Genomic DNA, 24,004 nt, shown 5'->3' with positions numbered 1-24,004 from the left:
AGGTTCCTTACTAATTAAATACTAATGGTTTAAATCCAGTTAACAGGAAATATTTCAGGCTCTTAAATCTGGGGCAAATATTATATTTTTACAAAACACAATACAATGGGTTTTACGCATGCATTCATATCACCTGCTAAAAAAAAAAAAGGTGTAGCTATCCTAATTAAAATTACTTTACATGTGGGAATACGTTCACACAAATCAGATTGTGGCAAATGGCTTAAAGTAGATCTTTAAACTAGATAACAAGACTTTATCCTTGAAATGCGGATGCCCAGTTATGATTAAAACTGCCCGCTAATATATCAACTCTGTTTATAAGCAACCCTGCCCTAGAAATATAAGTGCTAAGTCACTTTATGATCTACGTAAAGAAGGTGGACTTGTACACATAAGGAGACTTCAACATCCTAATGATAAAGATTTTACATTTTGTTCTCAGTACATCCTTCTCAAGAATTGACTATTTTTAAAATTTCTAAGTCATTGTGTATAAAACACACTACTATCTCCAACCATGCTTGTGTAACATAAATGAACACTGACATAAATACTGCCAATAGTTTGCTGCTTAATAGAGGATTTCCAATAGCTAGTTAGTTACTAAAACTATCCATGAATACTTAAACCAATTTAACAACTCTCCCCTTCTGTGTTGGAGCACTAAATGGGATGTGTTTAAGGGGTTACTGGCTATACAATTAAATGTCATAAGATACAATATGCAGAGATTCAGAAATGTGAGCTACAGATTTAAAAAACTATAATCAGATCTGATCCAGAATTTAATGATACTACATATAATTTGTTACAAGTAAAATATAAAGTCTTCTTGGTATTAAAGCTCATCAGGAAATCTTTGTTCAACAAGCTCAATATTAATAAAGCTGGAAAGGTTCTTGCTGTATATTTAAAAGGCAGACATAATAGGATAAAATCACATTAAAGATGAATTGTAATTTACTACATACAGATAAAGATATCAGTTTCATTCTACAGCAAATTATATTCCTTAAACTAAAACACACTTCAGTAATTAAAAACTTCTTAATGACTCTTAAAAGCCCTAAAGTTTCTGAAACAAATTAGAAAAATTTTACTATTTCAGAAACTAACCAGGCAATTTGATCATTAAATAATGGCAAAGCACCTGGAGAAGATTTACTGTAGAATTCTACAAATCTTTTAAAACTTTATTAATACCTAATTTATTTGAGACTAGTAAAAAAGGCCCGTTTCCAAAACCAATGAAACGGGCGCTAGCATGTGGTTTTTTTGTGTGTGTGTTTCACAGAGTTATTTTGTGTGTATGTGTGTGTGTGTGAGTGTGTGGTGTGTGTGCAGATTGTTGATGTGTTTCTTTTTTTTTGTTTTGTTTTTTTGCTTGGGGGATGTGCTGTGCTGGCAAAGTGGGTTGGATTGGTGTGTGGCTTTGAGGGTGTGTTTCTGTTGTATTGTGTGTGTGTGGTTTTGTCTGTCAAGGAGGTTTGTGGAGGGGGGTCTTTCTGTTGGTGAAATGTAAATGTAAATTTTTGCACATACCCACAGCAGGAATATTCTTCTCTCGTTCCAGCGGTGGTTCTGTGCTCTCCGTGCTGCACAGATAATGAGCCATTCTGCTGGGGAATGCTCCTCCCTTATTGTCACATAGTTTCCTCTGATTGGTCCATCTTACGTTGCCTAGTGTTGCCTGGGAACGGTGTTGTGATGGTCCTTTGTGTTTCAGAATGTTGAGGGTGTTTTTTCTGATTGGTCTGTCATGTGAGGGTGGGGCAGTGAGACATGGTCAGTGTTGAGGCTTCACTACCATGAATCCATGAACGCTTCAGTGACTGACTGAGTGACTTCAGAATGTTGTCTTCAGAACGTTGAGGGTGAGTTTTATTATAGTAGATGTATAACTTCACCAGAGAGGAAAAAAGAAACAGTTAAGGGAACCCTAGCTGAAGCTATGTTAATTGGAAGATTGTTCTTCCAAATCCTGGATGAGATCCTGCTGAGTCTCCAATTATAGACTTCAATCACTGATTAATGTTGAACAAATATCATGCCCCAGATTATACAAATGTATCAAACTGGATTTATAAGTGTGAGACACTTATCCCTTAACATAAACCTGTATGCAACTAATCCATCTTGCAAAATCCTTTGACCACCCTGCCTTTGCTGTATCACTTGATGCAGAAAAAGCATTTGACAGTTGAATGGACTTGTATGATTGAAATCCTTCAGTGGTTTGGTTTTGCTGCTAATTCTATTAACATGATTAAAACTATGTATGTTGCTCTTAAAGCTAGACTTTTACATTAATAGTCTGTTGACCTTTTTCCAATAGGCAGAGGTACCAGACAAGGTTGTCCTCTCTCCCTTGATCTTTGATATTGCATTGGAAGTTCTATTATTTGCAATTAGATCTAACACATCTATAGAGGGTATATCCTTAAATGGAAAAGATTTTAAATTATCAGCCTATGCTGATATATTATGTATGTATCCAATCCTGTGTCATCTCTGCCATCGTTGTTATCCCTCATTGAAGCTTTTAGTTCCTTTTCTGATTATAAGATCAAATGGTCAAAATCTGAAATTATGCCACTGAACATGCATAGCCAAAAAGGGTGGTGGTTTAATTTTTCCTTTAAATGGGTTGATAATGGCTTATAATATGTTGGAATATACCTTGTACAATGCTATATCAGAACTGACAGCTAGTAATGAATGTAGACTATTCCAAACTTACTGATTTGTGTACTAGCTTCTTAAATATTTATCCTGGTGGGGAAGAATCTCAACTGTTAAATGTTTGGCAGCTGATTCAGTCAATGGACATTGTTTTACATCTGCACGGATGATGTGTAGCTACTCATACCTATCAAACCTGACTTACCTCGAGCCCTGAATAAACTGATTACCTGTCTAGTCTATTCTTGAATTGATGTTGAACACAACAACCTTTGCCTAAACCCAAGTAAAACTAAGCTTCTCTGGGTCCCTAGCCCAAGTGGATATATACTAACATCAAAGTCTCTTTTTGGAAGTACGAACTCTCCCTCAACTGACAAGTCAAGGAACCTTGGAATACAGTTAGATTCAACACTTACTCTGGTTCCTCAGATCCAAGCAACCTTCAAGACCTGCTTCTATTATTTGTGACAGCTACACTGCCTCCTTACATGGAGAAGGTAAATTTTATCCCAGTTGTGCATGCCATGATAACAAAGACTGGATTACTGTAATGTACTCTACAATGGTCTGACAATAAAGGGCCTGCACCAGAATGCTGTTGCAAGTGACGTGACCTCATCGCACCATTTTTGCAAAAACCTCATTGGCTACCAGTACAATACAGGGCTAAATTTAAAACTCTGATCTTCAAGGCCTTTAAAGAAAATAGCCCCAAGTACCTGAAGAATAGGATGATCCTCTACAGACCTCCAAGGAGATTAAAGGTCTTCTCACTAACCACCCTATCTCCAAAAGACATTACATGATGTGATACCAGCAAGTGAGCCTTCTCTGGAGTAGCCTTCACACTCTGGAATGCACTCCCTGAAAGGCTCCACTTAACATAACTCACTACTTCAGGAAATCGGTGAAAGCTTGGCTTTTCAACCAGGCCTTTAATGAAAGAAGTAACAACTTGTTAGTCTCACTCACACACAAGGTGTGACATGGGCTGCATATATTACAGCAGGACATGTTTAACCATCTATATGACTTCATGTGCACCTTTCTTTAAACTAGTCACCTTATTTTCTAACTGCTCTTACCTATCTATATTTTAATCATCTCTCTGACCTTATGTGCAATTTTCTTTAAATTAGTCGCCTTACTAAGTCTCAGTTACCTATCTCTGTGTTCCATCTTTGCTGATACCCTACACTGTCAATGGAAATGTTCTATTATATATTGTGTTGACATTGTAAGTAGTATACTATGCCATACTTTGTATTTGAATATTTTTACTGCAGTAATTGATTGCTCATGTTTGTTTTATTCTTACTGTACATAGCCTTGAGTGAATTTCTTCAAAAAGGTGGTAAATAAATCCTAATAAGTAGTCAATTGTGCCAATTGTATTTTATAACGAGTATGATTCCCATATTATTCTCTAAAAACTTTTACAAGAAACTGGATATATATCTAAATTTGACACAACACAACTCCTAGAATTGCAATGCATAAACTACAGCAAACTGAAGATTAAGGTGAAGTTAGTCTACCTGGATTCTGTAACTACCACAGAGCCTTCATCCTTCACCAAGGCATGCAGTGGTGCCTCTGACACAAGCCAACCAGAACTATCATGGCTTATACTGGAGCATGACATTGTTCCACCATTACATCTGTATAGCTTTGTAGGTCTGAGACCAGTAAAACATTTACAAACCAACCCCATTTTCAAATCAACATTAGGTGTCCTCTCCCAGATCGACCTGTCTAGCACAGTTCTTATTAAAAATTCAATGGCCTATATCGAAATAAGAATCAATAACTCTATTGGCCTGAATGGATACATCTTAAAGGGCCTCATGTCTGAAGTCCACATTTGCTGAACTATGCAAAATATATAGATTGTCTTTCAGCTTGTTACAAATGGATACAATTGGCATGTTCTTAAGCGTGTTTATAAAATTGACAAATTGGATCCTGCTGACCCTTCTCGCTTCACATGCTGTTCTCAAAACTCCATTCCTCTGCACATGAAGTATATAAGATATCTCTGAATCTCAACCAAAAGCTTAATACTGGACAAAGTGTATTGATGTGGATTGTTGAGAATTTAGGGGTCCCGAGCCCCCCCAAGAAGGCTGGAGTGACCTTAAATCTGACTCCATCTCTAAATAGCACTAGTACTGGGGTACTCAAGGAGTTATTGCCTCTAAGGGAGACGTTAGGTCTAAGGAAAAGATACCAGCCTTATGACAAACTGGATTTAGACTACAGGTTATACAATGCAGCGAATGATAGCCTGATGTAGCAAAAGCATTTATACTTACAGCCTTTCATCATTAAGTGAAGCCCACAAATCATCATTTGGAATGAAGAGTTTATTTGCAAATCAGACTTTGATCAGATACATTCATCAGACAAATTCTGGATTCAGCTGACTGGAGCTCTGCGTCCTAGATACGCTGGGGAGAACCTCCGAAATATGCTTGGGTGACCAGTCCTTATATACCATCTGGTCCCCATACAAGTCTATTGAGAGGGACTTTTTTCTAATCTTGCTCAATCTATGAGTCATACCCTCCGGCCAGGTGCCCCTCTTTCCGTTTTTGTAAACACTTCCCTAGATACGGACATCCAAACATCCAAACATGGCTATTGTGTAATTTCCTTTTTTGTAAACACTTTGTTCTTATGAAGATATCTAAATATAGATATATCAATTTCATAACATCTTGTGATCTGGGTGCCAACTTATTAAAGACAGACTCCGTGTTATGAACCAAACTTCTTATCATTTCTGTCTTTAATTTCTACATCATGTGTGTTACACTCAATTTGGAAGTTGCACCAGGTTTCATTAGAACTCACCAAGCAGTCCTTGCTCCTGCAGGCTCTCTGCTATAAGGCCATCATCTTGTTATCAGGCCTACTCAGTGCTTTTCAGCTGTTTAAAGCTATGTAGCTTGGCCCACCACTATTCCAGTGGATAGGTCTTTAGCTAGAACACATATTAACTTGCAGGAAAAGCAAGTCCTTGCTCAGCCAGTCATTGATTCTTAAACCTAGCTGGTATTTTTACAGCCTGAGTCCTAAAATCTGGCCTTCCACCCTTCCGGTGGGCATCCAGTGAGGGCCTCTTGCTGTAGTATAATTATACAGGATACAAATTTATACATTTCTGATTCTGTGGACAGACTGGTGTCCCAAAAGAATAAGGTGCACTCAGTCCGCTTCCATCATCCACACAATCTGTGTTCTTTATTGGACATAGGTGCATCTGGACTCTCATCAAACTTGGTAGAATGAACACTGAACTCGCAAACAAATGTTGATCTTTCCAGGCTGATGTTGGCATCCTGAAACATATTCTTTTTTTTTACTATTCTATGGTTGTCATTTTGGATGCATATATATGGTGTGGTGCTATAAACAAAACATTCTACATGTATCCCTTATCTTATGAGGGCATTATTTTCAACTTTGACACTATCTGTTACAATAAAGGAAAACAACAAACACCTACTATACATTCTGATGGCACTTGCATTATAATATATGTCAAATATTAAATCTTTGGATAAGCTAAATGTGCATTTTTGGTGGAACGCTGTTCTACTTATATACGGATTTGAAACAAATATTCTGATGTCCAATCATACAGTAAAAATATAGGTACTTGGTCATGAATTAAGGAATATCTAAATAAGGATAACACTGGATGAACAATAAATATATTTTACACTGGGCTATGTCCATGTTTCCTCTCATACAACTCAATCTTATATGTTATAGTAAGACTGGTCTGCATAGATATGTTCCTATTCACATCATCTGTTGATGTAATCTGCAGTACCACTTTTTTCTTTTGCTTTAATTTTCCTTTTGATTTCTTTACCTCCTGTACATGTAGTCTGTCTAGAACGATTACTAAAAATGTATTGAACTTAAGAAAACAAAGATATAAAGAGACTGGAGCAAGAAGAATAAGTGACAGGAAAGGAGCTGGGGTTGATAAGGGGTGAGAGGCAAAGATAAGCTGGGGAGCAATGACTGCAAAAGGGGGACATGGGAAACTAGAAAGTGGATGAAATACAGGAAAGAGAAAAAGGGGAAGAATAAGATATGTGTATGAATGGGAGACCTAGAGAGATGAGCACAAGAAGTAAAAAGCTGGTAAGTAGGTGAACGATGGAGATTGAGGATTAGGGGAGGGGGGATAAAGAGGATTAAAATCTAGCTACATGTAGGTTATTAAAAAAAAGCAGGGAAGAGAAAAGGAAAGAGACAAAAGGATCAGATATGAAAAGAAGGGAAGAAGATTGACAGTGAAAAGTCGAAAATGGAAATTAGATCTTGAAAGAGGACTTCCAACAAGAGGACATAGCAAAGAGGGCCCAGTACCAACACAAGTTGGAAAATAACATGGTCAGACAACAGTACAAAAATTTTAATTTGTAATATTTGTAATGAAATGGCAGCTTTGAAAATGTGGATTTTGTACACTTTGTCCTTTCGGAAGGAAATACCTTTTTTTTTCTTTTTACAGTGTTCCACTGCGCACAGTGTTTTTTTTGAGGGGGAGGGAGGGGTTAATTTTATTTTATGTCTAGGTATTTCTAATCTATAGTCTCTTACTAGTTAATAGTCTGTTTTCCTTTTGTAACCAAAGAGAGATTCTTTTAACATGTAGATTGTGTACAGTTGTGTTTTTTCCAACTGGAGGTGTACTGCTGTTCTAGAAAATTTGCAGTTTGCTTATTTGCAAGGCTTTTTTATTAGTTTTGTGTCTGATAATGGAGGGAGTTTCTGTTGTTTTCACTGATGTGCTACCAGAGTGTAAACAGAATGTTTTTGTAATTCTTCTTCTGCTCTGTAGCTGTTACTGAGAGTTTTATTAGTTGATCTGGGAATGATCTATATGAATGAATAGCTATACACTATGGGGAAAATTCTATAGCTGGATGCCACAATTTAGGCATGCTGAGCACCATTTCTAAAACAGAATCTGTGTGCCAAGATGTCATTAAATAATATTAGCCTAAGTTGGTATTGATGCACCTAAATGTAGGCATGAACAATCACACCTGATAAAAACCTGGCATAACAATTTACATGAATGTGGCACTTAGCATGTAACTTAGTTAAATATACGCCCTCTGATCTTGTGTGCTACGCAACTCGTGCATGTAGATAATAGAATAGTGCTTTAGCGCTTACACATGTAAGTGTGCATTATATGCATGTAAGTGCTAGTATTCTATAACTTGAGTGCACAAATGGTGCCTAACTTTAGGCACCCTGTTATAGAGTTAGGGGGTATATAATGTACATAAAATTGGCTAAATGTAAAATTGGTTTGGGAAATGAAAGTGAAACTGGGGGTGGAGCTTGGGCCTCCCCAAAACAAACAAACAAAAAAATTCTGCTGGCCCTAGGAGCGGAAGAAAGAGAGAAGATGCTAGATGGGGGGGGGGGGGGGGGGGGGGGGGGGTAATAGCGGAGTGAAAGAGACAGGAGATGCTGGATGTGTATGAGGCACTGATTAGTAGGGACACAGAAAGTACCTGCATATAATAAAAATGTAAGCTGCTCTGGTTGTGCAACTACTATTTACCATTTCTATAGTGCTACTAGACGTGCGCAACACTGTACACTTGAACATGAAGAGATAGTCCTTGCTCGACACAGCTTACAATCTAATCAGCACAGACAAACAGGACAAATAAGCGATAAGGGAAATACTTAAGGTGGGAATGATAAAACAGACATGGGTACTGCACAAGTGAATAGAGGTTAGGAGTTAAAAGCAGCATCAAAAAGGTGAGCTTTTAGCCTAGATTTGAAGAAAGCCAGAGATGGAGCTTGACATATGGGCTCAGGAAGTCTATTCCAGGCATATGGTGCAGCAAGATAAAAGGAACGGAGTCTGGCATTAGCAGTGGAGAAGAAGGGTGCAGATTAGAAAGATTTACCCAGTGAACAGAGTTCCCAGGAAGGAGTCTAGGGAGAGAGAAGAGTGGAGAGGTACTGAGGAGCAGCAGAGTAAATGCATTTGTAAGTCAGTAAGAGGAGTATGAACTGTATGCGGAAACGGATAGGGAACCAATGAAGTTACTTGAGGAGAGGGCTAATACGAACATAGCAACAATGACAGAATAAAAGTCGTTCAGCAGCATTTTGAACAGATTGAAGGAGAGAGATGGCTTAGTGGGAGACTTGTGAGAAGCAAGTTGCAGTAGTGTGGATAAGGGTTTTGGTAGTGTGCTCGGAAAGGAAGGGATGAATTTTGTTGGTATTATAGAAAAAGAAATTACAGGTTTTAGCAGTCTGTTGGATATGTGCAGAGAAAGAGAGAGAGGAGTCAAAGATAACTCCACTGTTACGAGCTGATGAGATAGGGAGGATGAGAGTATTATCCACAGAGATAGAGAATGGGGGAAGAGGAGAGGTGGGTTTAGGGAAAAATATAAGAAGTCCAGCCTTGGTCATATTTAGTTTCAGATGGTGGTGAGACATCCAGGCAGCAATGTCAGACAGGCAGATTGATACTTGGGCCTGGTTTCCTGCTGGAATTTCTGGTGGGGAGAGGTAGATCTGGGAGCCATCAGCATAAAGGTGACAACTGAAAACCATGGGATGAGATCAGAGCACGAAGTGAAGAAGTATAGACAGAGAAAAGAAGAGGTCCCAAGACAGAGGCCTGAGGTACACCAACTAGTATTGGGATCCTCCTCTAGTGTATGCACTAAAAGTGCAATGGGAGAGAGAAAACCAGGAAAGAACAGAGCCTTGAAATCCAAGAGGACAGCGTACAAGGAGTAGGCGGTGATCAACAGTGTCAAAAGCAGCAGATAGATCAAGAAGGATGAGGATAGAATAGAGACCTTTGGCTTTGGCCAGAAATAGGTCATTGGAAACTTTATCAATGGCTCTTTCAGTTGAGTCAAGAGGGTGAAAGCCAGACTGAAGTGGCTCAAGAATAGCTTGAGATGAAAAAGTCAGGACAATGGTGGTGAACAGCATGTTCAAGTAGCTTGGATAGGAAAGGGAGGAGGGAGATGTGGCGATAGTTGGAAGGACAGGTATTGTCCTGTGGTGGTTGTTGGTGAGCCCTTGGGTTCCCGGAGGCCTGGGAAGACCTCCGAGGACCGCCGCGCACCCCGAATCTTCACCCGCGGCGACCGCCGTTCACCGAGGGTTGAGCCCTCAGCTGCAGGCGGTCAGCAGGACTGCTGGAACCGCGGGGGTGACGGTCGGCCTGGCTGGGAGTCAGCAACTCAGTCTCTAGAGGGCGGCTAGCAAGGCCGGCTAGCTGAAGAAGACACAGTTTCTGAAGGGGGCTAGCAAGGACGGCTAGCTGAAGAGGACACAGTCGTTGAAGGTGGCTAGCAAGGATGGCTAGCTGAAGAGGACAGTCTCTGGAGATGGCTAGCAAGGACGGCTAGCTGAAGAGGACACAGTCTCTGAAGGTGGCTAGCAAGGACGGCTAGCTGAAGAGGACAGCCTCTGGAGATGGCTAGCAAGGACGGCTAGCTGAAGGGAACACAGTCTCTGGAGTTGGCTAGCAAGGACGGCTAGCTGACGAGGATACAGTCTCTGGCGTGGGCTAGCAGGGATGGCTAGCTGAAGAGGAGACAGTCTCTGGGGTTGGCTAGCAAGGACGGCTAGCTGAAGAGGATGCAGTCTCTGGCGTGGGCTAGCAAGCACGTCTACACATTAGATCGGCTAAATGGACCCTAGCTTCCCAGTGGTATCAAGCTGCGGGGAGTCTAATGGATGTAATCCAACTGTCCACTGACTTCCGGAATTCTCTGCAGTGGTGGGTGGTTTGATCCAATCTGACCTTGGGGCGTCCATTCCAAATTCCTCAGCCACAAAAAGTGCTGACGACGGATGCATCCCTCCTGGGGTGGGGAGCTCATGTAGATGGGCTTCACACTGAAGGAGCCTGGTCCTTTCAGGAAACAGGTCTTCAGATCAATCTCCTGGAATTGCGAGCAATCTGGAATGCTCTAAAGGCTTTCAGAGACCGGCTGTCCAACCAAATCATATTGATTCAGACAGACAATCAGGTTGCCATGTATTACACCAACAAGCAGGGGGGCACCAGATCTCGCCCTCTGTGTCAGGAGGCTGTCCAGATGTGGTATTGGGCGCGCCGTCACAGCGTGTTTCTGCAAGCCACTTACCTGGCAGGCGTAAACAACAGTCTGGTCGAAAGGCTGAGCAGGAAAATGCAACCTCACGAGTGGTCACTGAACATGGGAGTAATCCGCAAGATCGTCCGAGCGTGGGGCACCCCCTCGGTGGATCTTTTTGCCACTCAGATCAATCACAAGGTCCCTCAGTTCTGTTCCAGGCTTCAGGCCCACGACAGACTAGTGCCAGATGCCTTTCTCCTACATTGGAGGACAGGCCTTCTGAATGCGTATCTTCCCATCCCTCTAGTAGGGAAGACTTTGCTGAAACTCAAGCAAGATTGTGGAACCATGATTCCGATTGCGCCCTTCAGGCCGTGTCAGATTTGGTTCCCTCTTCTTCTGGAGTTGTCCTCCAAGAAACCGTGGAGATTGGAGTGTTTTCCAACCCTCATCACCCAGAACGAGGGGTCGCTTCTGTTTCACAACTTCTAGTCTCTGGCTCTCACGGCCTGGATGTTGAGAGCTTAGAATTCGACTCCTTGGGTCTTTCAGAGGGTGTATCCCATGTCTTGCTTGCTTCCAGGAAAGATTCCACGAAGAGGTGTTACTCTTTCAAATGGAGGAGGTTTGCCATCTGGTGTGACAGCAAGGCCCTAGATCCTCTTTCTTGTCCTACACAGACCCTGCTTGAATATCTTCTACACTTGTCAGAGTCTGGTCTCAAGACCAACTCCGTACGAGTTCACCTTAGTGCGATTAGTGCTTATCATCGTCATGTAGAGGGTAAGCCTATCTCTGGACAGCCCTTAGTTCGCTTTATGAGAGGTTTACTTTTGTCAAAGCCCCCGGTCAAACCTTCACCAGTGTCATGGGATCTCAATGTCGTTCTCACCCAGCTGATGAAAGCTCCTTTTGAGCCACTGAATTCCTGCCATCTGAAGTACTTGACCTGGAAGGTCGTTTTCTTGGTGGTTGTTCAGCTTGTAGGGTCAGTGAGCTTCAGGCCTTGGTCGTACATGCACCTTATATCAGGTTTCATCACAACAGAGTAGTCCTCTTCACACACCCTAAGTTCCTGCCGAAGATGGTGTCGGAGTTCCATCTGAAACCGCACGTACTTGGCACTACTAACTCTCTCTTTAAGAGCCCTTCAACTGTAACTACTCCCCTAACAAGGCTCATATATGATTTTAACCTCCACCTTAACCATATATCATATAGAGATCATTCATATGTTTTTTTATGTTTTTTATCGCCAGCAGTGCACATGACCAACTTCACTCTTTTATTGGACATTCAACAGCACCCAAATCCTCACTGGCGATAATATTTTATTAAACTGTTTCTTCATTTACTTATTTAACTGTTCATTTTACTTTTTAATTTTAATCTCTAAGTTACTTATAAGCAATACTTAACTTGCACTGAACGGTCAGACCAGGGGTTCAACAATGCCAGTCAATTGTCTTGCCAACATTTTTTTCCCGTCCTCATACCCGCCCTGGCGAAAGCAGATTGCATACCTTGGACTGCAAGAGAGCATTGGCCTTTTACGTGGAGCGGACAAAGCCCTTCAGACAGTCCGCCCAGTTGTTTGTTTCTTTCGGTCCCAACAGGAGGGGAGTCGCCATCGGAAAACGCACAATCTCCAAGGCTAGCAGATTGCATTTCCTTCACATGCCCAAGCTGGGCTGTCTTTAGAGGGCCATGTCACGGCTCATAATGTTAGAGCCATGGCTGCATCAGTGGCTCACTTAAAGTCAGCCTCCATTGAGGAGATTGGCAATGCTACAACGTGGTCATCAGTCCACACATTCACATCTCACTACTGCCTTCAGCAGGATACCCGACGCGACAGTCAGTTTGGGCAGTCAGTTGCTGCAGAATCTGTTCGGGGTTTAGAATCCAACTCCACCCCCCCTAGACCATTTTTGTCCTGTTCCGGTTGCACTCTGTTAGTTATTTATGATTTCAGGCCCAGTTGACCAATGTTCATTGTTTGAGTGAACCTGGGTGCTAGGCATACCCCACATGTGAGAACAAGCAGCCTGCTTGTCCTCGGAGAGAAAGCAAAGATACTTACCTGTAGCAGGTATTCTCCGAACACAGCAGGCTGATTGTTCTCACAAACCCGCCCCCTCCCCTTGGAGTTGTTCTTGTTGTTTGATGCTTCTATGCTTTTTAATTAAACTGAGGAAGTAAGCTCATGCGACAGGCAGGAAGTCGTCCGCACATGAGCGGTGCATGTGATTCATGCACTAGAAGACTCTAGCAAAACTTTGTTTTATTTTGCTGGCAAAATGCCGATTCCTGGGCCGACGTGGATGTCGACTCCACATGTGCTAACAATCAGCCTGCTGTCCTCGGAGAATAACTGCTACAGGTAAGTATCTTCACTTTTCCCAGGCATGTCTGGGTTTTCTTAACTTTTGTAAACTGCATTGAACTACTGCTGGGATAGAAGTATGGAATTAGTGTAAGTACTGATCTTTATGGTAGACAGACCTCAGAGCTTCTGTGAAGTATATGAGTTGGAAAGAAGCATCATGTAACTGCTCTTCACAGTCTCTTCTTGCTTCATCAGTCATTGTTGCTGAATGGAACTACCAACATCTCGGACCTTTGATTATTAGTAGGTATCCATAAATATGAAAGGCCTTACTATCTTAATCTGTCTAAAATAATATAAAAATAAAACCAACAATGTTTGAGCAGAGAAGAGCTCAACTATTAAGCTAAAATATGATTCTGCCAGGGGAGGACAGCTTACCTCTTAAAATATTTGTTAAGGAAATAAGAAGTGCAAGGCCATGCTAGGACTGGATCAGCCTGTCTTAACTGATCTGACTGAAGTGGCAATCTACTTAGAAAGGTGTCATCTCTGTCTAGATATTGTATTGGCGCACACACAAAGAAATGAAATGAAGCTAGACCACAGTAACAAAGCTTGTACAGGGTCACATATTATAGACAGAAAGATTGAATTCTTTCCTTGCCATCACAAGCCCCACCTGCTTTTGCATCAGCTAGTAGTGCTCTTGCCGCAGGCTTGTTACTCTGACTAGAAGTATAGAACAATTTACTTTTATTTAGAAAATGACTCCATCGTACCTTGGGAGCTTAAGTGTTTTTGGGGGACATTGCCTAAGGTTTTGCCACAACTGCTCTTTGTTACCTTCTCGTTTCAGTATTGATTTTTTTCTTCTCTCCCCATCCACCTGCTTCCCAATCAATGCAGTAGTTCTGCATTGCACAACAAACTAAGGTGAACTATATCACTTTCTGCTTTGATAAATTCAATACTACATTTTTTATGGACTTCAGTTTTCCTTAATGTCCAAAGGAAACATTTCTGCCTCCCTAAATTATCAGTTTGCCTGTTTAATTTCTGCTGGTTATGTTTTAATCTTAGATGGTTCCTTTCTTTCATTTCATCCTAATGTAGTTTGTTATATTTTTATACATCTTTGTAATACAATACTTTGAGTCTGGGACCAGTAAACTGGGGAGCCATCAAAGCCAGCTTAATCTGATAAACACAATATACAAGGCAGAGGAAGGCATAATGTTTGGGGGCATAAAAAGCACCATGACTGTTTTACCTGTTGAACTAACCCTGCGGAAGCACTAGGAATGCATCAGATCACAGGGCTCTCCTTGTTTCGGTTTCCATTTTTGGTGCTATGCCTCCAGGCCCTTGGCAGCAATATATGAAACATCAGCATTAAGTAGCGGGGAGCCTTTGAGTCAAAGTGCTCATAAAGGCTCTCCTTATGACATGTTCTTGCAGCAAAAGGAATGCACCAAAGTGGGCGGGCCCAGCAGGGTCTTTGTAAGAACATGGACTCAGAGGCTTCTTGGTGCTTTTATCTCTGGTGCTTTGTTCCTTTTGCTGTGGACCCAGAGGTATGGCTGTGACAGTGTTAGCAGAAGGGAGAGCAATAGGTTTGAAGGGAAATGCTGGATGAAGGAGGGAGCAGGAGATGGGGATGATAGTGAAATTGGGTGGTGGTGGTGGGTAGGAGGAGAGGGAAGGGAGAGAGATTGGGTGGTGGTGGTGGTGGGTAGGAGGAGAAGGAAGGGATAGAGAAGGAACAATGTTGAACATGGAGGGGAGGGAAGAGAAAAGGGCTATGCTGGACCTAGGGTGAGAGCAGAGAAACGGGAGATGCTGGACTTGGGGGGAAGGAGAAAAACTAAGGAGGATGGCACCAGAAACCTTAGCACCAATCCTTAGGGCCAACAGCAAATTAATCCACATTCTCCACTAGCACCCAGGATAGAACTAGAGTTCTGAACCAAAAGGTTTACATAAAAATAATCTTTAAGTAAAGAGGGACAGACTTCACAGCAATAGCAAGAAGAGCAGCAGACACATAAAGGGCAATTCTGGAAGTGGATGCCCACACTTACACACCCCTGTGCATGTAAATTTTCAGGAGCACTTTCATGGGTAAATGTACACTTGTGCATAAAGTGCTAGCAGGGCCCCTAAATGCTATTCTGTAAGGGTGCACATAAGTGGCATAGCATGTAAATGCAAGGGAGGTGTAGTATACTTACACATCTATATGCACCCATAGCTACACCAGGTCTATGGTTGGTGTAACTTGCAGACCTATAAATGTAAGGTCCACTGATACCAGGTTACACTAGTTCTGTATAACGGAATCTGGGTGCCAAAGTGCTGTTATAGAATAGGATTCATCATGCATCCTAAACAGAGGTGCCCAGTTATGGAATTACCCCAAGTCACTTAATTGGGCCAGAACTTTTCAGATCCCTTGCGACTTCTCTTTTACTCCCTCTTTCTCTTAATCACCTTCAAAACTGGTTGTACTCGGACTTGGTCACAATCTGGATCCCTTGGCTGCCTGGCCCTCCTTGCTCATATCCAAGAGATGACTAATATTCTACTTCTTCAGTTCCAGAACCAGTGGCTCCCTAATCCTATAATAAAAAGCACCTCCAACATTCTGAAGCTGACTCTGTGGCACTGTGGCAGTGTAGGGTTCGTAAGTCTGTAGTTCAGCGTTTCATTGGCTCTCACTGTCCACGCCCTCACGTCGAGGAAACGGAACGCTGCATAGTTGCCAAGCAAACAAACGCGACATCACAGGAACGAAGAACCAATCAGACAGAACGGAACTTGGAGGAGGGAAGTGGCGTGGATTGAATCTCTAACAAACAATCATATACAGGGAGGTACGAACATCAGTGGAGGCAAGTGCACAGAACGGAAGGAAGACAAACATTAATCACTTGTCACTCACACATACACACACACACACACACACTCAATCACTCTGTGTATCTCTCTCTTACACTGTTTGTAAAACACACTGCCACTCTCAGTCTCTCACATGGGCAACTGTATGTTGCATTCTCACGAGTAAGGAACTCTTCTAATGTGATTGAAGGGCTGAACAAGGAAAACTTTTACCACATTGTAACACAGTTTACACAAACATATTGTATATAAAGAAATCTTACACATGGTAAACAACAAATTATATTCAGAATACAACCGTGGAAACACTAATGGCAGGAACTCATTACATTGCTAGCACCCGTTTCATTGTGTAAGAAACGGGTCTGATCACACACAGAAAAAAAAAAAAAATAAATAAATGTCACAATACCTTTATTAAATTTAGATATTAGTTATATATCATATGTCAAAGAATAAGTGGTTGCTCAAGCATATACTAACCACAATCACTCAACTGCAAAACACTATGCACAACTTGTGCAAAAACACACTCTGAACCTACTGTACCATAAATATACACTGGGCAGAACCTAATACACCAATATACCACCCATACGGAAAAATGCAGACCCTCACAATATGAAACAAGGGATCATAATATCACATTCTCATGTAGAGCCACAAAACACCCTAATCATGTTTAATGTGGGATAAAATGTCATAATAAGTAAATAAACTTTTAATGTTGAACACCCTAATTCTCAAAGTGGACATATCCAAACACTATAATGAAAATAAAATGATCTTTTCTACCTTTGTTGTCTGGTGACTTTGTTTTTTCTGATTGTGCTGGCCCAGTATCCGATTCTGCTGCTATCTGTCCTCTTAACTCCGTTTCCAGGGCTTCCTTTCCATTTATTTGTTTACTTTTCGCCTTTCTTCTTCATTCTTGTCCTACATCCGTAAGTAAAAGCTGGGTCCTCCGTAAACTTGACTGTCCAGTGGATCCAGCTTTTGCCTATTTTCTTCATCCATGTGCAGTTTTTCTACTCTCTTCCTTTTCCGTCATCTCATCTCCTTCCTCACTCCTCCCCTCCCCCTCCATGTCCAGCAACCCTCCTATCTCCTCTACCCTCCCTCCATCTACCCATGTCCAGCAACGCTCCTCTCCCCTTCTTCCACCATATCCAGCAACCCTCCTCTCCCCTTCCCTTCATCCATCCACCCATGTCCAGAAACCCTCCTCTCCCCCTGCCCTATCCTCTACCCTTCAAGCCACCATGTGCAGCAAACCTTCCTCCTCCCCTTCCCTCACATCCACCCATGTCCAGCAACCCTCCTCTCCCCTTCCTCCATCCACCCATGTCCAGCAACCCTCCTCTCCCCTGCCCTCTCCTCTCCTCTTCTTCCACCATGTTCAGCAACCTCCTCTCCCCTCCCCCTCCATCCAACCCATGTCCAGCAAAACTCCTCTCCCCTTCCTCCATCCACCCATGTCCGCAACCCTCCTCCTCCACCTGCCCTCTCCTCTCCCTTCTTCCACCATGTGCAGCAACCCTCCTCTCCCATCTGCCCTCGTTTCCTTCCTCCCCCCCCCCCGCCATACCTTTAAATTTATATTTTTGCTGGAGTCGCGGGCAGTGCCGGCATTAAAGGCATCAGCAGGCTCATCGCAGTTCCAGCAGCCTTCCCTCGCAAGTCGGATGATGGCTCCGCCCTCTTCTGACATATTTCCTGTTTCTACGAGGGCGGAGCCATCATGCGACTTGCAAGGGAAGGCTGCTGGAACCGCGATGAGCCTGCTGATGCCTTTAATGCCGGCGCTGCCTGCGACTCCAGCAAAAATATAATATTTAAAGGTACGGGTGGTGGCGGCGGTGGGCGGGCGGGGGGGCAGTCCTCCCCAACCCTCTTATATGGGGCGCCTATGACCACGACTCCAACACGCCCCGTCAACTTTGTTCATTCCCACGACAGACTGCAGTTGGAGGCACCCAAAATCGGCTTTCGATTATACCAATTTGGGTGCCCAGGGAGAAAGGCGCCCATCTCCCGATTTGGGTCGAAATATGGGCGTTCTTTCTCTTTCGAAAATAAGCTGGCAGGTGTCTTTAAATAAAAAGCAGATAGATTTTAAAGATTGCTAATATCACGTAAAGTGCTGGAGAAATTGGAAACAGGAACAACAAACATGTTTGACAAGTCGTATGCAAATGCAAGAAGCCTAAGAAATAAGATGAGAGACCTGTGGATGGAAAATATCCAGTGGGACACTGATACCAGGGTACAAATTATATTGCAGTGATTGGGTGGATCGAATTGGTGTAAGGGTCAGCATTATTATTAAAGAAGGCCTTGAACTGAATAGACTAAAAATTCTGGAGAACATAAAACATACCTTGGGGCCCCATTTACTAAGGTGCGCTAGCATTTTTAGAGTACACTAACTGCTAGAGACCCCTCATACTATTCTATGGGTGTCTTAGTGCGGCTTAGTAAACAGGGCCCTTGGAATCTCTATGGATAGAAATTCCATGTGTAAGGAGAAAGGATAGTGATAGGAGTGTACTACGTCTACCTGGCCAGGATGAACAGAGAGATGCCGAAGTGTTAGCAGAAATAGGATGGCTTACAAACTGGGAACAATAATAATGGTTGGATTGTTCAATTACCCCAACATTGACGGATAATATAACATCAGGGCATGCTACAGAGATAAAGTTCTTAGATGAAATCAAGGATTGCTTTATGAAGTAGTTGCTTGAGAAACCAACAAGAAGGGGGAACAATTCTAGACCTAATCTGGATCACCTGATTGGTGCAGGATGGTAATGGTGCTGGGGCCCCTGTGTAACAGTGATAACAACATGACCAGGTTTGATATAATATCTGGACGTAAGCATAAACAGGAAATCCAAATGTTAGCATTTAACTTTCAAAAAGGAGATTCTCATAACATGAGGAGAATAGTAAAAACAAACAAACACACACACACAAAAACTTAAGAGGAGCAGGCTGCAAAATTCAAAATTTACATCAGGCATGAATGATATTTTCAAAAATACCATCCTGGAAGCTCAGACCAGATCTATTTCACATATTAAAATTAAAATGCTTGAGGAAAGGCCAAATGACAGTTGGCATGGTTAAAAAGTTAGGTGAAGGACGCTATTAGATCTTAAAAGAACATCCTTCAGAAAATGGAAGAAGGCATCTGACTGAAAATAATAGAAAACAGCATAAGCGCTGATAAGGAAGTCAAAGAGAGACTTCAAAAGAAGATTGTGTTGGAGGCAAAAGCACATAATAAAACTTTTTTTTTTTAGTATATTAATAGCAAGAAGCCAGTAAAAGAATTGGTAGACTGCTTGATGACCAAGGGCTAAAGGGGGCACTCAGGGAAAGACAAGACTATATTAAAATTCTGTGCTTCAGTCTTCACCAAGGAAGATGTTGGGGAGATACCAATGGTATTCAATGTTGAGGAGCCAGACCAAACTGAAACAAATATCTGTAAACCTGAAAGATGTAATGGGGCCAATTTAAAGAGTATCAACTCACCTGGCACCCGAGTTTTCATAGAACTAAAAAATGAACTTGCAGAAGCTTTTTAATTGATTGTAATATGTACTTTATTTTTTCACACTCAAGCATTGCTATGATCAAAGAGTTACAGAATGTAATATTCATATGCCACTGGTGGTTTTTGAGAATTTTTCCTCCTTATTAATTAAAAAAACATCATTGAAGTTCTGTGTAAGGCTATATTCAACTTCACTCCTCCTTCTGTTAGTATTACTACTACGTTCTTACATATGTAGCGCTGTATAAACTAAACACATATGAGACGGTCCCTGCTCAACAGATCTTACAATCTATATGAAACGATAAACAGGACAAATAAGCGATATTAGAGAAATACTTATTGTGGGTAATGATTAAAACAGGACTGGGTAATAACAGATGAATAGGAGTTGGAGTTAAAGCAACCTTAAAAAGGTGGGCTTTTAGCCTAGATTTGAATACACCCAGAGACGGAGCTTGACATACTGACTCAGGAAGTCTAATCCAGGCATACAGTGCAGCAAGATAAGTGCAGTGGAGGAGATGGAAACAGATAAGAGAGACTTACCTGACAATGGAGTTCCTGGGGAGGGGTGTAGGGAAAGAGAAATAAAGTCCAACAGGGAGCATATAGGAGAGCAGTAGATGGGGAACCCTATCCAGCGGCCCATCAAACCTTAGTTCCCTGCTCTAGGCATTAAGGAAAGGAAGGGCAGGAATTAAGCCCAGTGGCTTGCCAGTTTTACTCTCAGCTGTCCCCTGGGGCAACCAAGGAGATTACTGTTCTCATATTAAGGGTGTCTTTTACTAATCTACCATAGCATTTTTAGCTTGCTGTAGAAATCAGGTGGCGGTAAACGCCAGGATGCCCATTATATTCCTATGGGAGTCTCGGCATTTACCGCCAGCTGATTTCTACCGTTTGCTAAAAACGCTACTGTGGCTTAGTAAAGACCCCCCAAGTGAACTGATCAGAAGAGGTCAGCCTGACTCACAGCTGACCTTCTGAGACACAGTAGGGGCTGATTTTCAAAGCACTTAGACTTATAAAGTTCCATAGGTTACTATGGAACTTTGTAAGTCCAAGTGCTTTGCAAATATGCCTCCATGTGTCCTAATGAAGAAAGTCTGGTCACAGGGAGACTGAATCGTGAACCTCAGTTAGAGAGAGCATGCACAGTGAAGTTGTTTGACTTTTGAGAGTCCCAAATGGGGAATGGAAGCTGGAGACAGTAGAGCTGGTGAGTGCCTATCACCTTTAATAGCAGGGGATAATATACTCACCCAGCAATTCACCTTTAATCTTAACCCTTAATCCACTAGGGTAAAATCTTACAGTATTCAGGGAACATACAGAAATACCAAAGAGAGTTATTTATCACCTGGGGAGGGGTTCTTCAGGTGTGGGAGGGAAGCAGAGGGTGTCCTATTGCTGCCACAGGGTAGAGCTGCAATTTTTGTGGCAGTCGCAGCCAGGGTAGCCAGACTTGACATTTTTTGGGGGGGGCCCAGACAACATGAGGGGGCACTAGGCATGTAACTGTGAGCAGTGCTTGGTATATTCCTAAATAATACCTTAGCGTGCACTTGATGACCAATGCCTACATAAATGGTATATGCTGCATCAATCATAAATCCCATACATAACTTATGGAAACTTTGGGCTCGTTTTACAAAGCCACAGTAGTATTCTCATTACAGCAAATGTGATGAAGCCCATTCAGTTCCTATGAGCTTCATCGCATTTGCTGGATGGGAATCACTACCGTCACTTTGTAAAAGGAGCCTTTTGGAAACAATGACATTTTAAAGTAAAATTTGCATTATCCCATAACTTAAACTTTTCCATTAAAGTAGATTTCAGTCTTGTCAACATCTGAACACACATCGCAGTATCCTGCAAAATAATTACCACAATGGTATATCTTCAACTTTGCTTTATAATAACACCTTAATAAGCTGTGTTAATAAAACAAGTGACTACTTTTGAAGTAGTTTAAATATGTAGCCTTAGAAATCTAATATAAAAATAACAACGCATAACACTGCACACTGGACTATCAAGTTGTTAAACATATATTTTGTATCCACAGAAAAGGCAAGTACTATAAATATTACACCAGGCACTAAAACACCATGCACTACCTACCTGAAAAAAACAAAACAGGACTGCAACAAGATATCTACACAGACCCTACATGATAGCAGAATAACACACCTTGGTCACACAAATAAAACACAGACTCTCAACAAATAAGAACAAGGGACCACAAATCAGTAATAAGATATGAGGCTACAATATGAACTAGAAACCTCAAGGTCAGATTCTGCACACATCACTAAACAGAGAAATAGAAAGTTAAATGCAAAATATCAGATGCATATTTCCAAAAGCTACATGTTCCAAGAATAAATTAAAAATAAAATACTTCTTTTTTACTTATGTTGTCTGAACCATTTTATTTTTCTATTGGCTTTTGTACCCAGTATCTCGTCTGCTTTTCTCTATTTTTTCTTGTCTTTTGCATGATCTCCTGTCCATTTGAAATTTTCCTCTCTATTCTCTATCCTATCCATCTTGTTTGCATCTCCCCTTTGTGTCGCTGTCCGTGTCCTTTCTCCATATTCAACATCTCCCTTCTGCATTCTTACCTTGACCCTCCCCCCCATGGTCCTAATCCTCCCCTGTGATCAGCATTATTCTGTACACTATCCTTCACTCTCCCCAATCAGCATTGCACTGTATGTTTCCTATTCCCCTCTCTCCCAGCGTTATCCCTTTGTGTCCCTATGGTCCCTCAGTACCCAGCATCTCTTTTCTATCTCCCAGTGTCCACATCCTCCCCACCATCTCTCTATGTGCCCCTATCTCTTTTCCCTATTGCTCAACATGTCCATATGCTCCCATCATGTCTAGCATCTCCCCCTCCATCTTCATATATCCTCCACCGTGTCCATTATCTTCCTTATATCCCCTTTGTTCAGAATCTTCTTGCTATCTCTCACTTCCATGTGTCCACCTCTCCCCCTATCCAGCATCTGAACTCTCTTCCCATATCCCTCTACAGGTGTCCCATGCAACAGCAGGTCTACTAGTGTCCAACATATTCCATCCGTATCCCTATGCCCTCATCATGCCAACCATCTCCCCCTTGATCAGCATCTGCCCCTCCGATACCTTTTGACTGCCCTCCCTACCTCAAGCCCAACAATTCCTTGGTCTCCTTTATATTCCCCATGTCTTCCAGGCTGAGCATTTCTCCTCTCTTTTCTCTTCTTCCATTCCCATCCAACATGTGGACCCCAGGGAGGGAAGGGGTCAAGTCTTCATCTCTCCTTTCCTCCTGTTCCAGCATCTTCCCATTTCTCAACCCCCTTCCTTATGCAGTATGGTTCTCTCCCTTCCCTCCAGCCCTAGGTCGAGTATCTTCCTCTCTCTCACCCCCCCCCCCCCCCGTGGTCTGGCAGCTAATTCTCATCATGTCTTCCTGCAAACATGTCTCTCCTCAAGCAGTAACATTCCATGTAACGCTACCGGCACCGGTCCCGAAGCTTTCCTTCTGCACCTGCAGCAGCAGGAAGGTTCGACAGCAAGAGGGAGGGGAGCTGAACTCGGCAGAGAGAAGGCTTCGGGACTGGAAGCGCTGTACGAAACACTACCGAGGACAGGTTTGCAGGAAGGTGAGGGAGGGGGTGTTGAGAGTTGAGGGGGATGTCGGTGATGTGAAAGATGCTTACCAGCAGGGTTGCCAGGTGGAAAATTTTTTTCCCACCCAAACGAGCCCAAATCAGCCCAAAACCCGCCCAAACCCAAACCCCGCCCCTGACACCCCCACCCCCGCGCCATCACCCCGCCCCCGCCGTTATCAACCCCGCCCCCCCCGTCATCGACCCCGCCTCCCCATCATCGGCCCCGCCTCTCCTGTCATCGGCCCCGCCAGAACATCACTAACCCCGCCCCCGCGGCAAAAAAAAAACGCTTAAAAAAACGCCCAAAAGACACAAAACAAGCCCAAAAAAACCGCAACCCGCCGCGGGCAAAAATTTCCCACGGCAGGTCATGGAAAACCGCCCAATTGGGCGGTTAAAACCGCCCACCTAGCAACACTGCTTACCAGAGGCTTTTGTTTGGCGCGCTGAGCTCTCTGTACCTCTTGGCCTTCCCGCTATACGTCCTGCCTCCACTGATGCAACTTCCATCCTCTTCCACACAGGCGGGACATTAGAAGGCCGAGGCTGTGAGACTGTTTTATTCGCTGCAGTGGCAGTGCCGCTACCGACAGCGATCAATGGAATAGGAGAGTCGATGCCAGAATTGCCGAGGGGGAGGGGGGAACCGCGGTGTTATCTTCGCGCTGTGTTTGCGGCTGGGAGGCCTCCCTAAGCCTCTTGTACTAGGCTGCAGGGGGCC

The sequence above is a fragment of the Microcaecilia unicolor genome, chromosome 2 (assembly GCF_901765095.1).
Source record: "Microcaecilia unicolor chromosome 2, aMicUni1.1, whole genome shotgun sequence".
Taxonomy (NCBI): domain Eukaryota; kingdom Metazoa; phylum Chordata; class Amphibia; order Gymnophiona; family Siphonopidae; genus Microcaecilia; species Microcaecilia unicolor.
Note: the sequence above shows the minus strand (reverse complement) of the source record.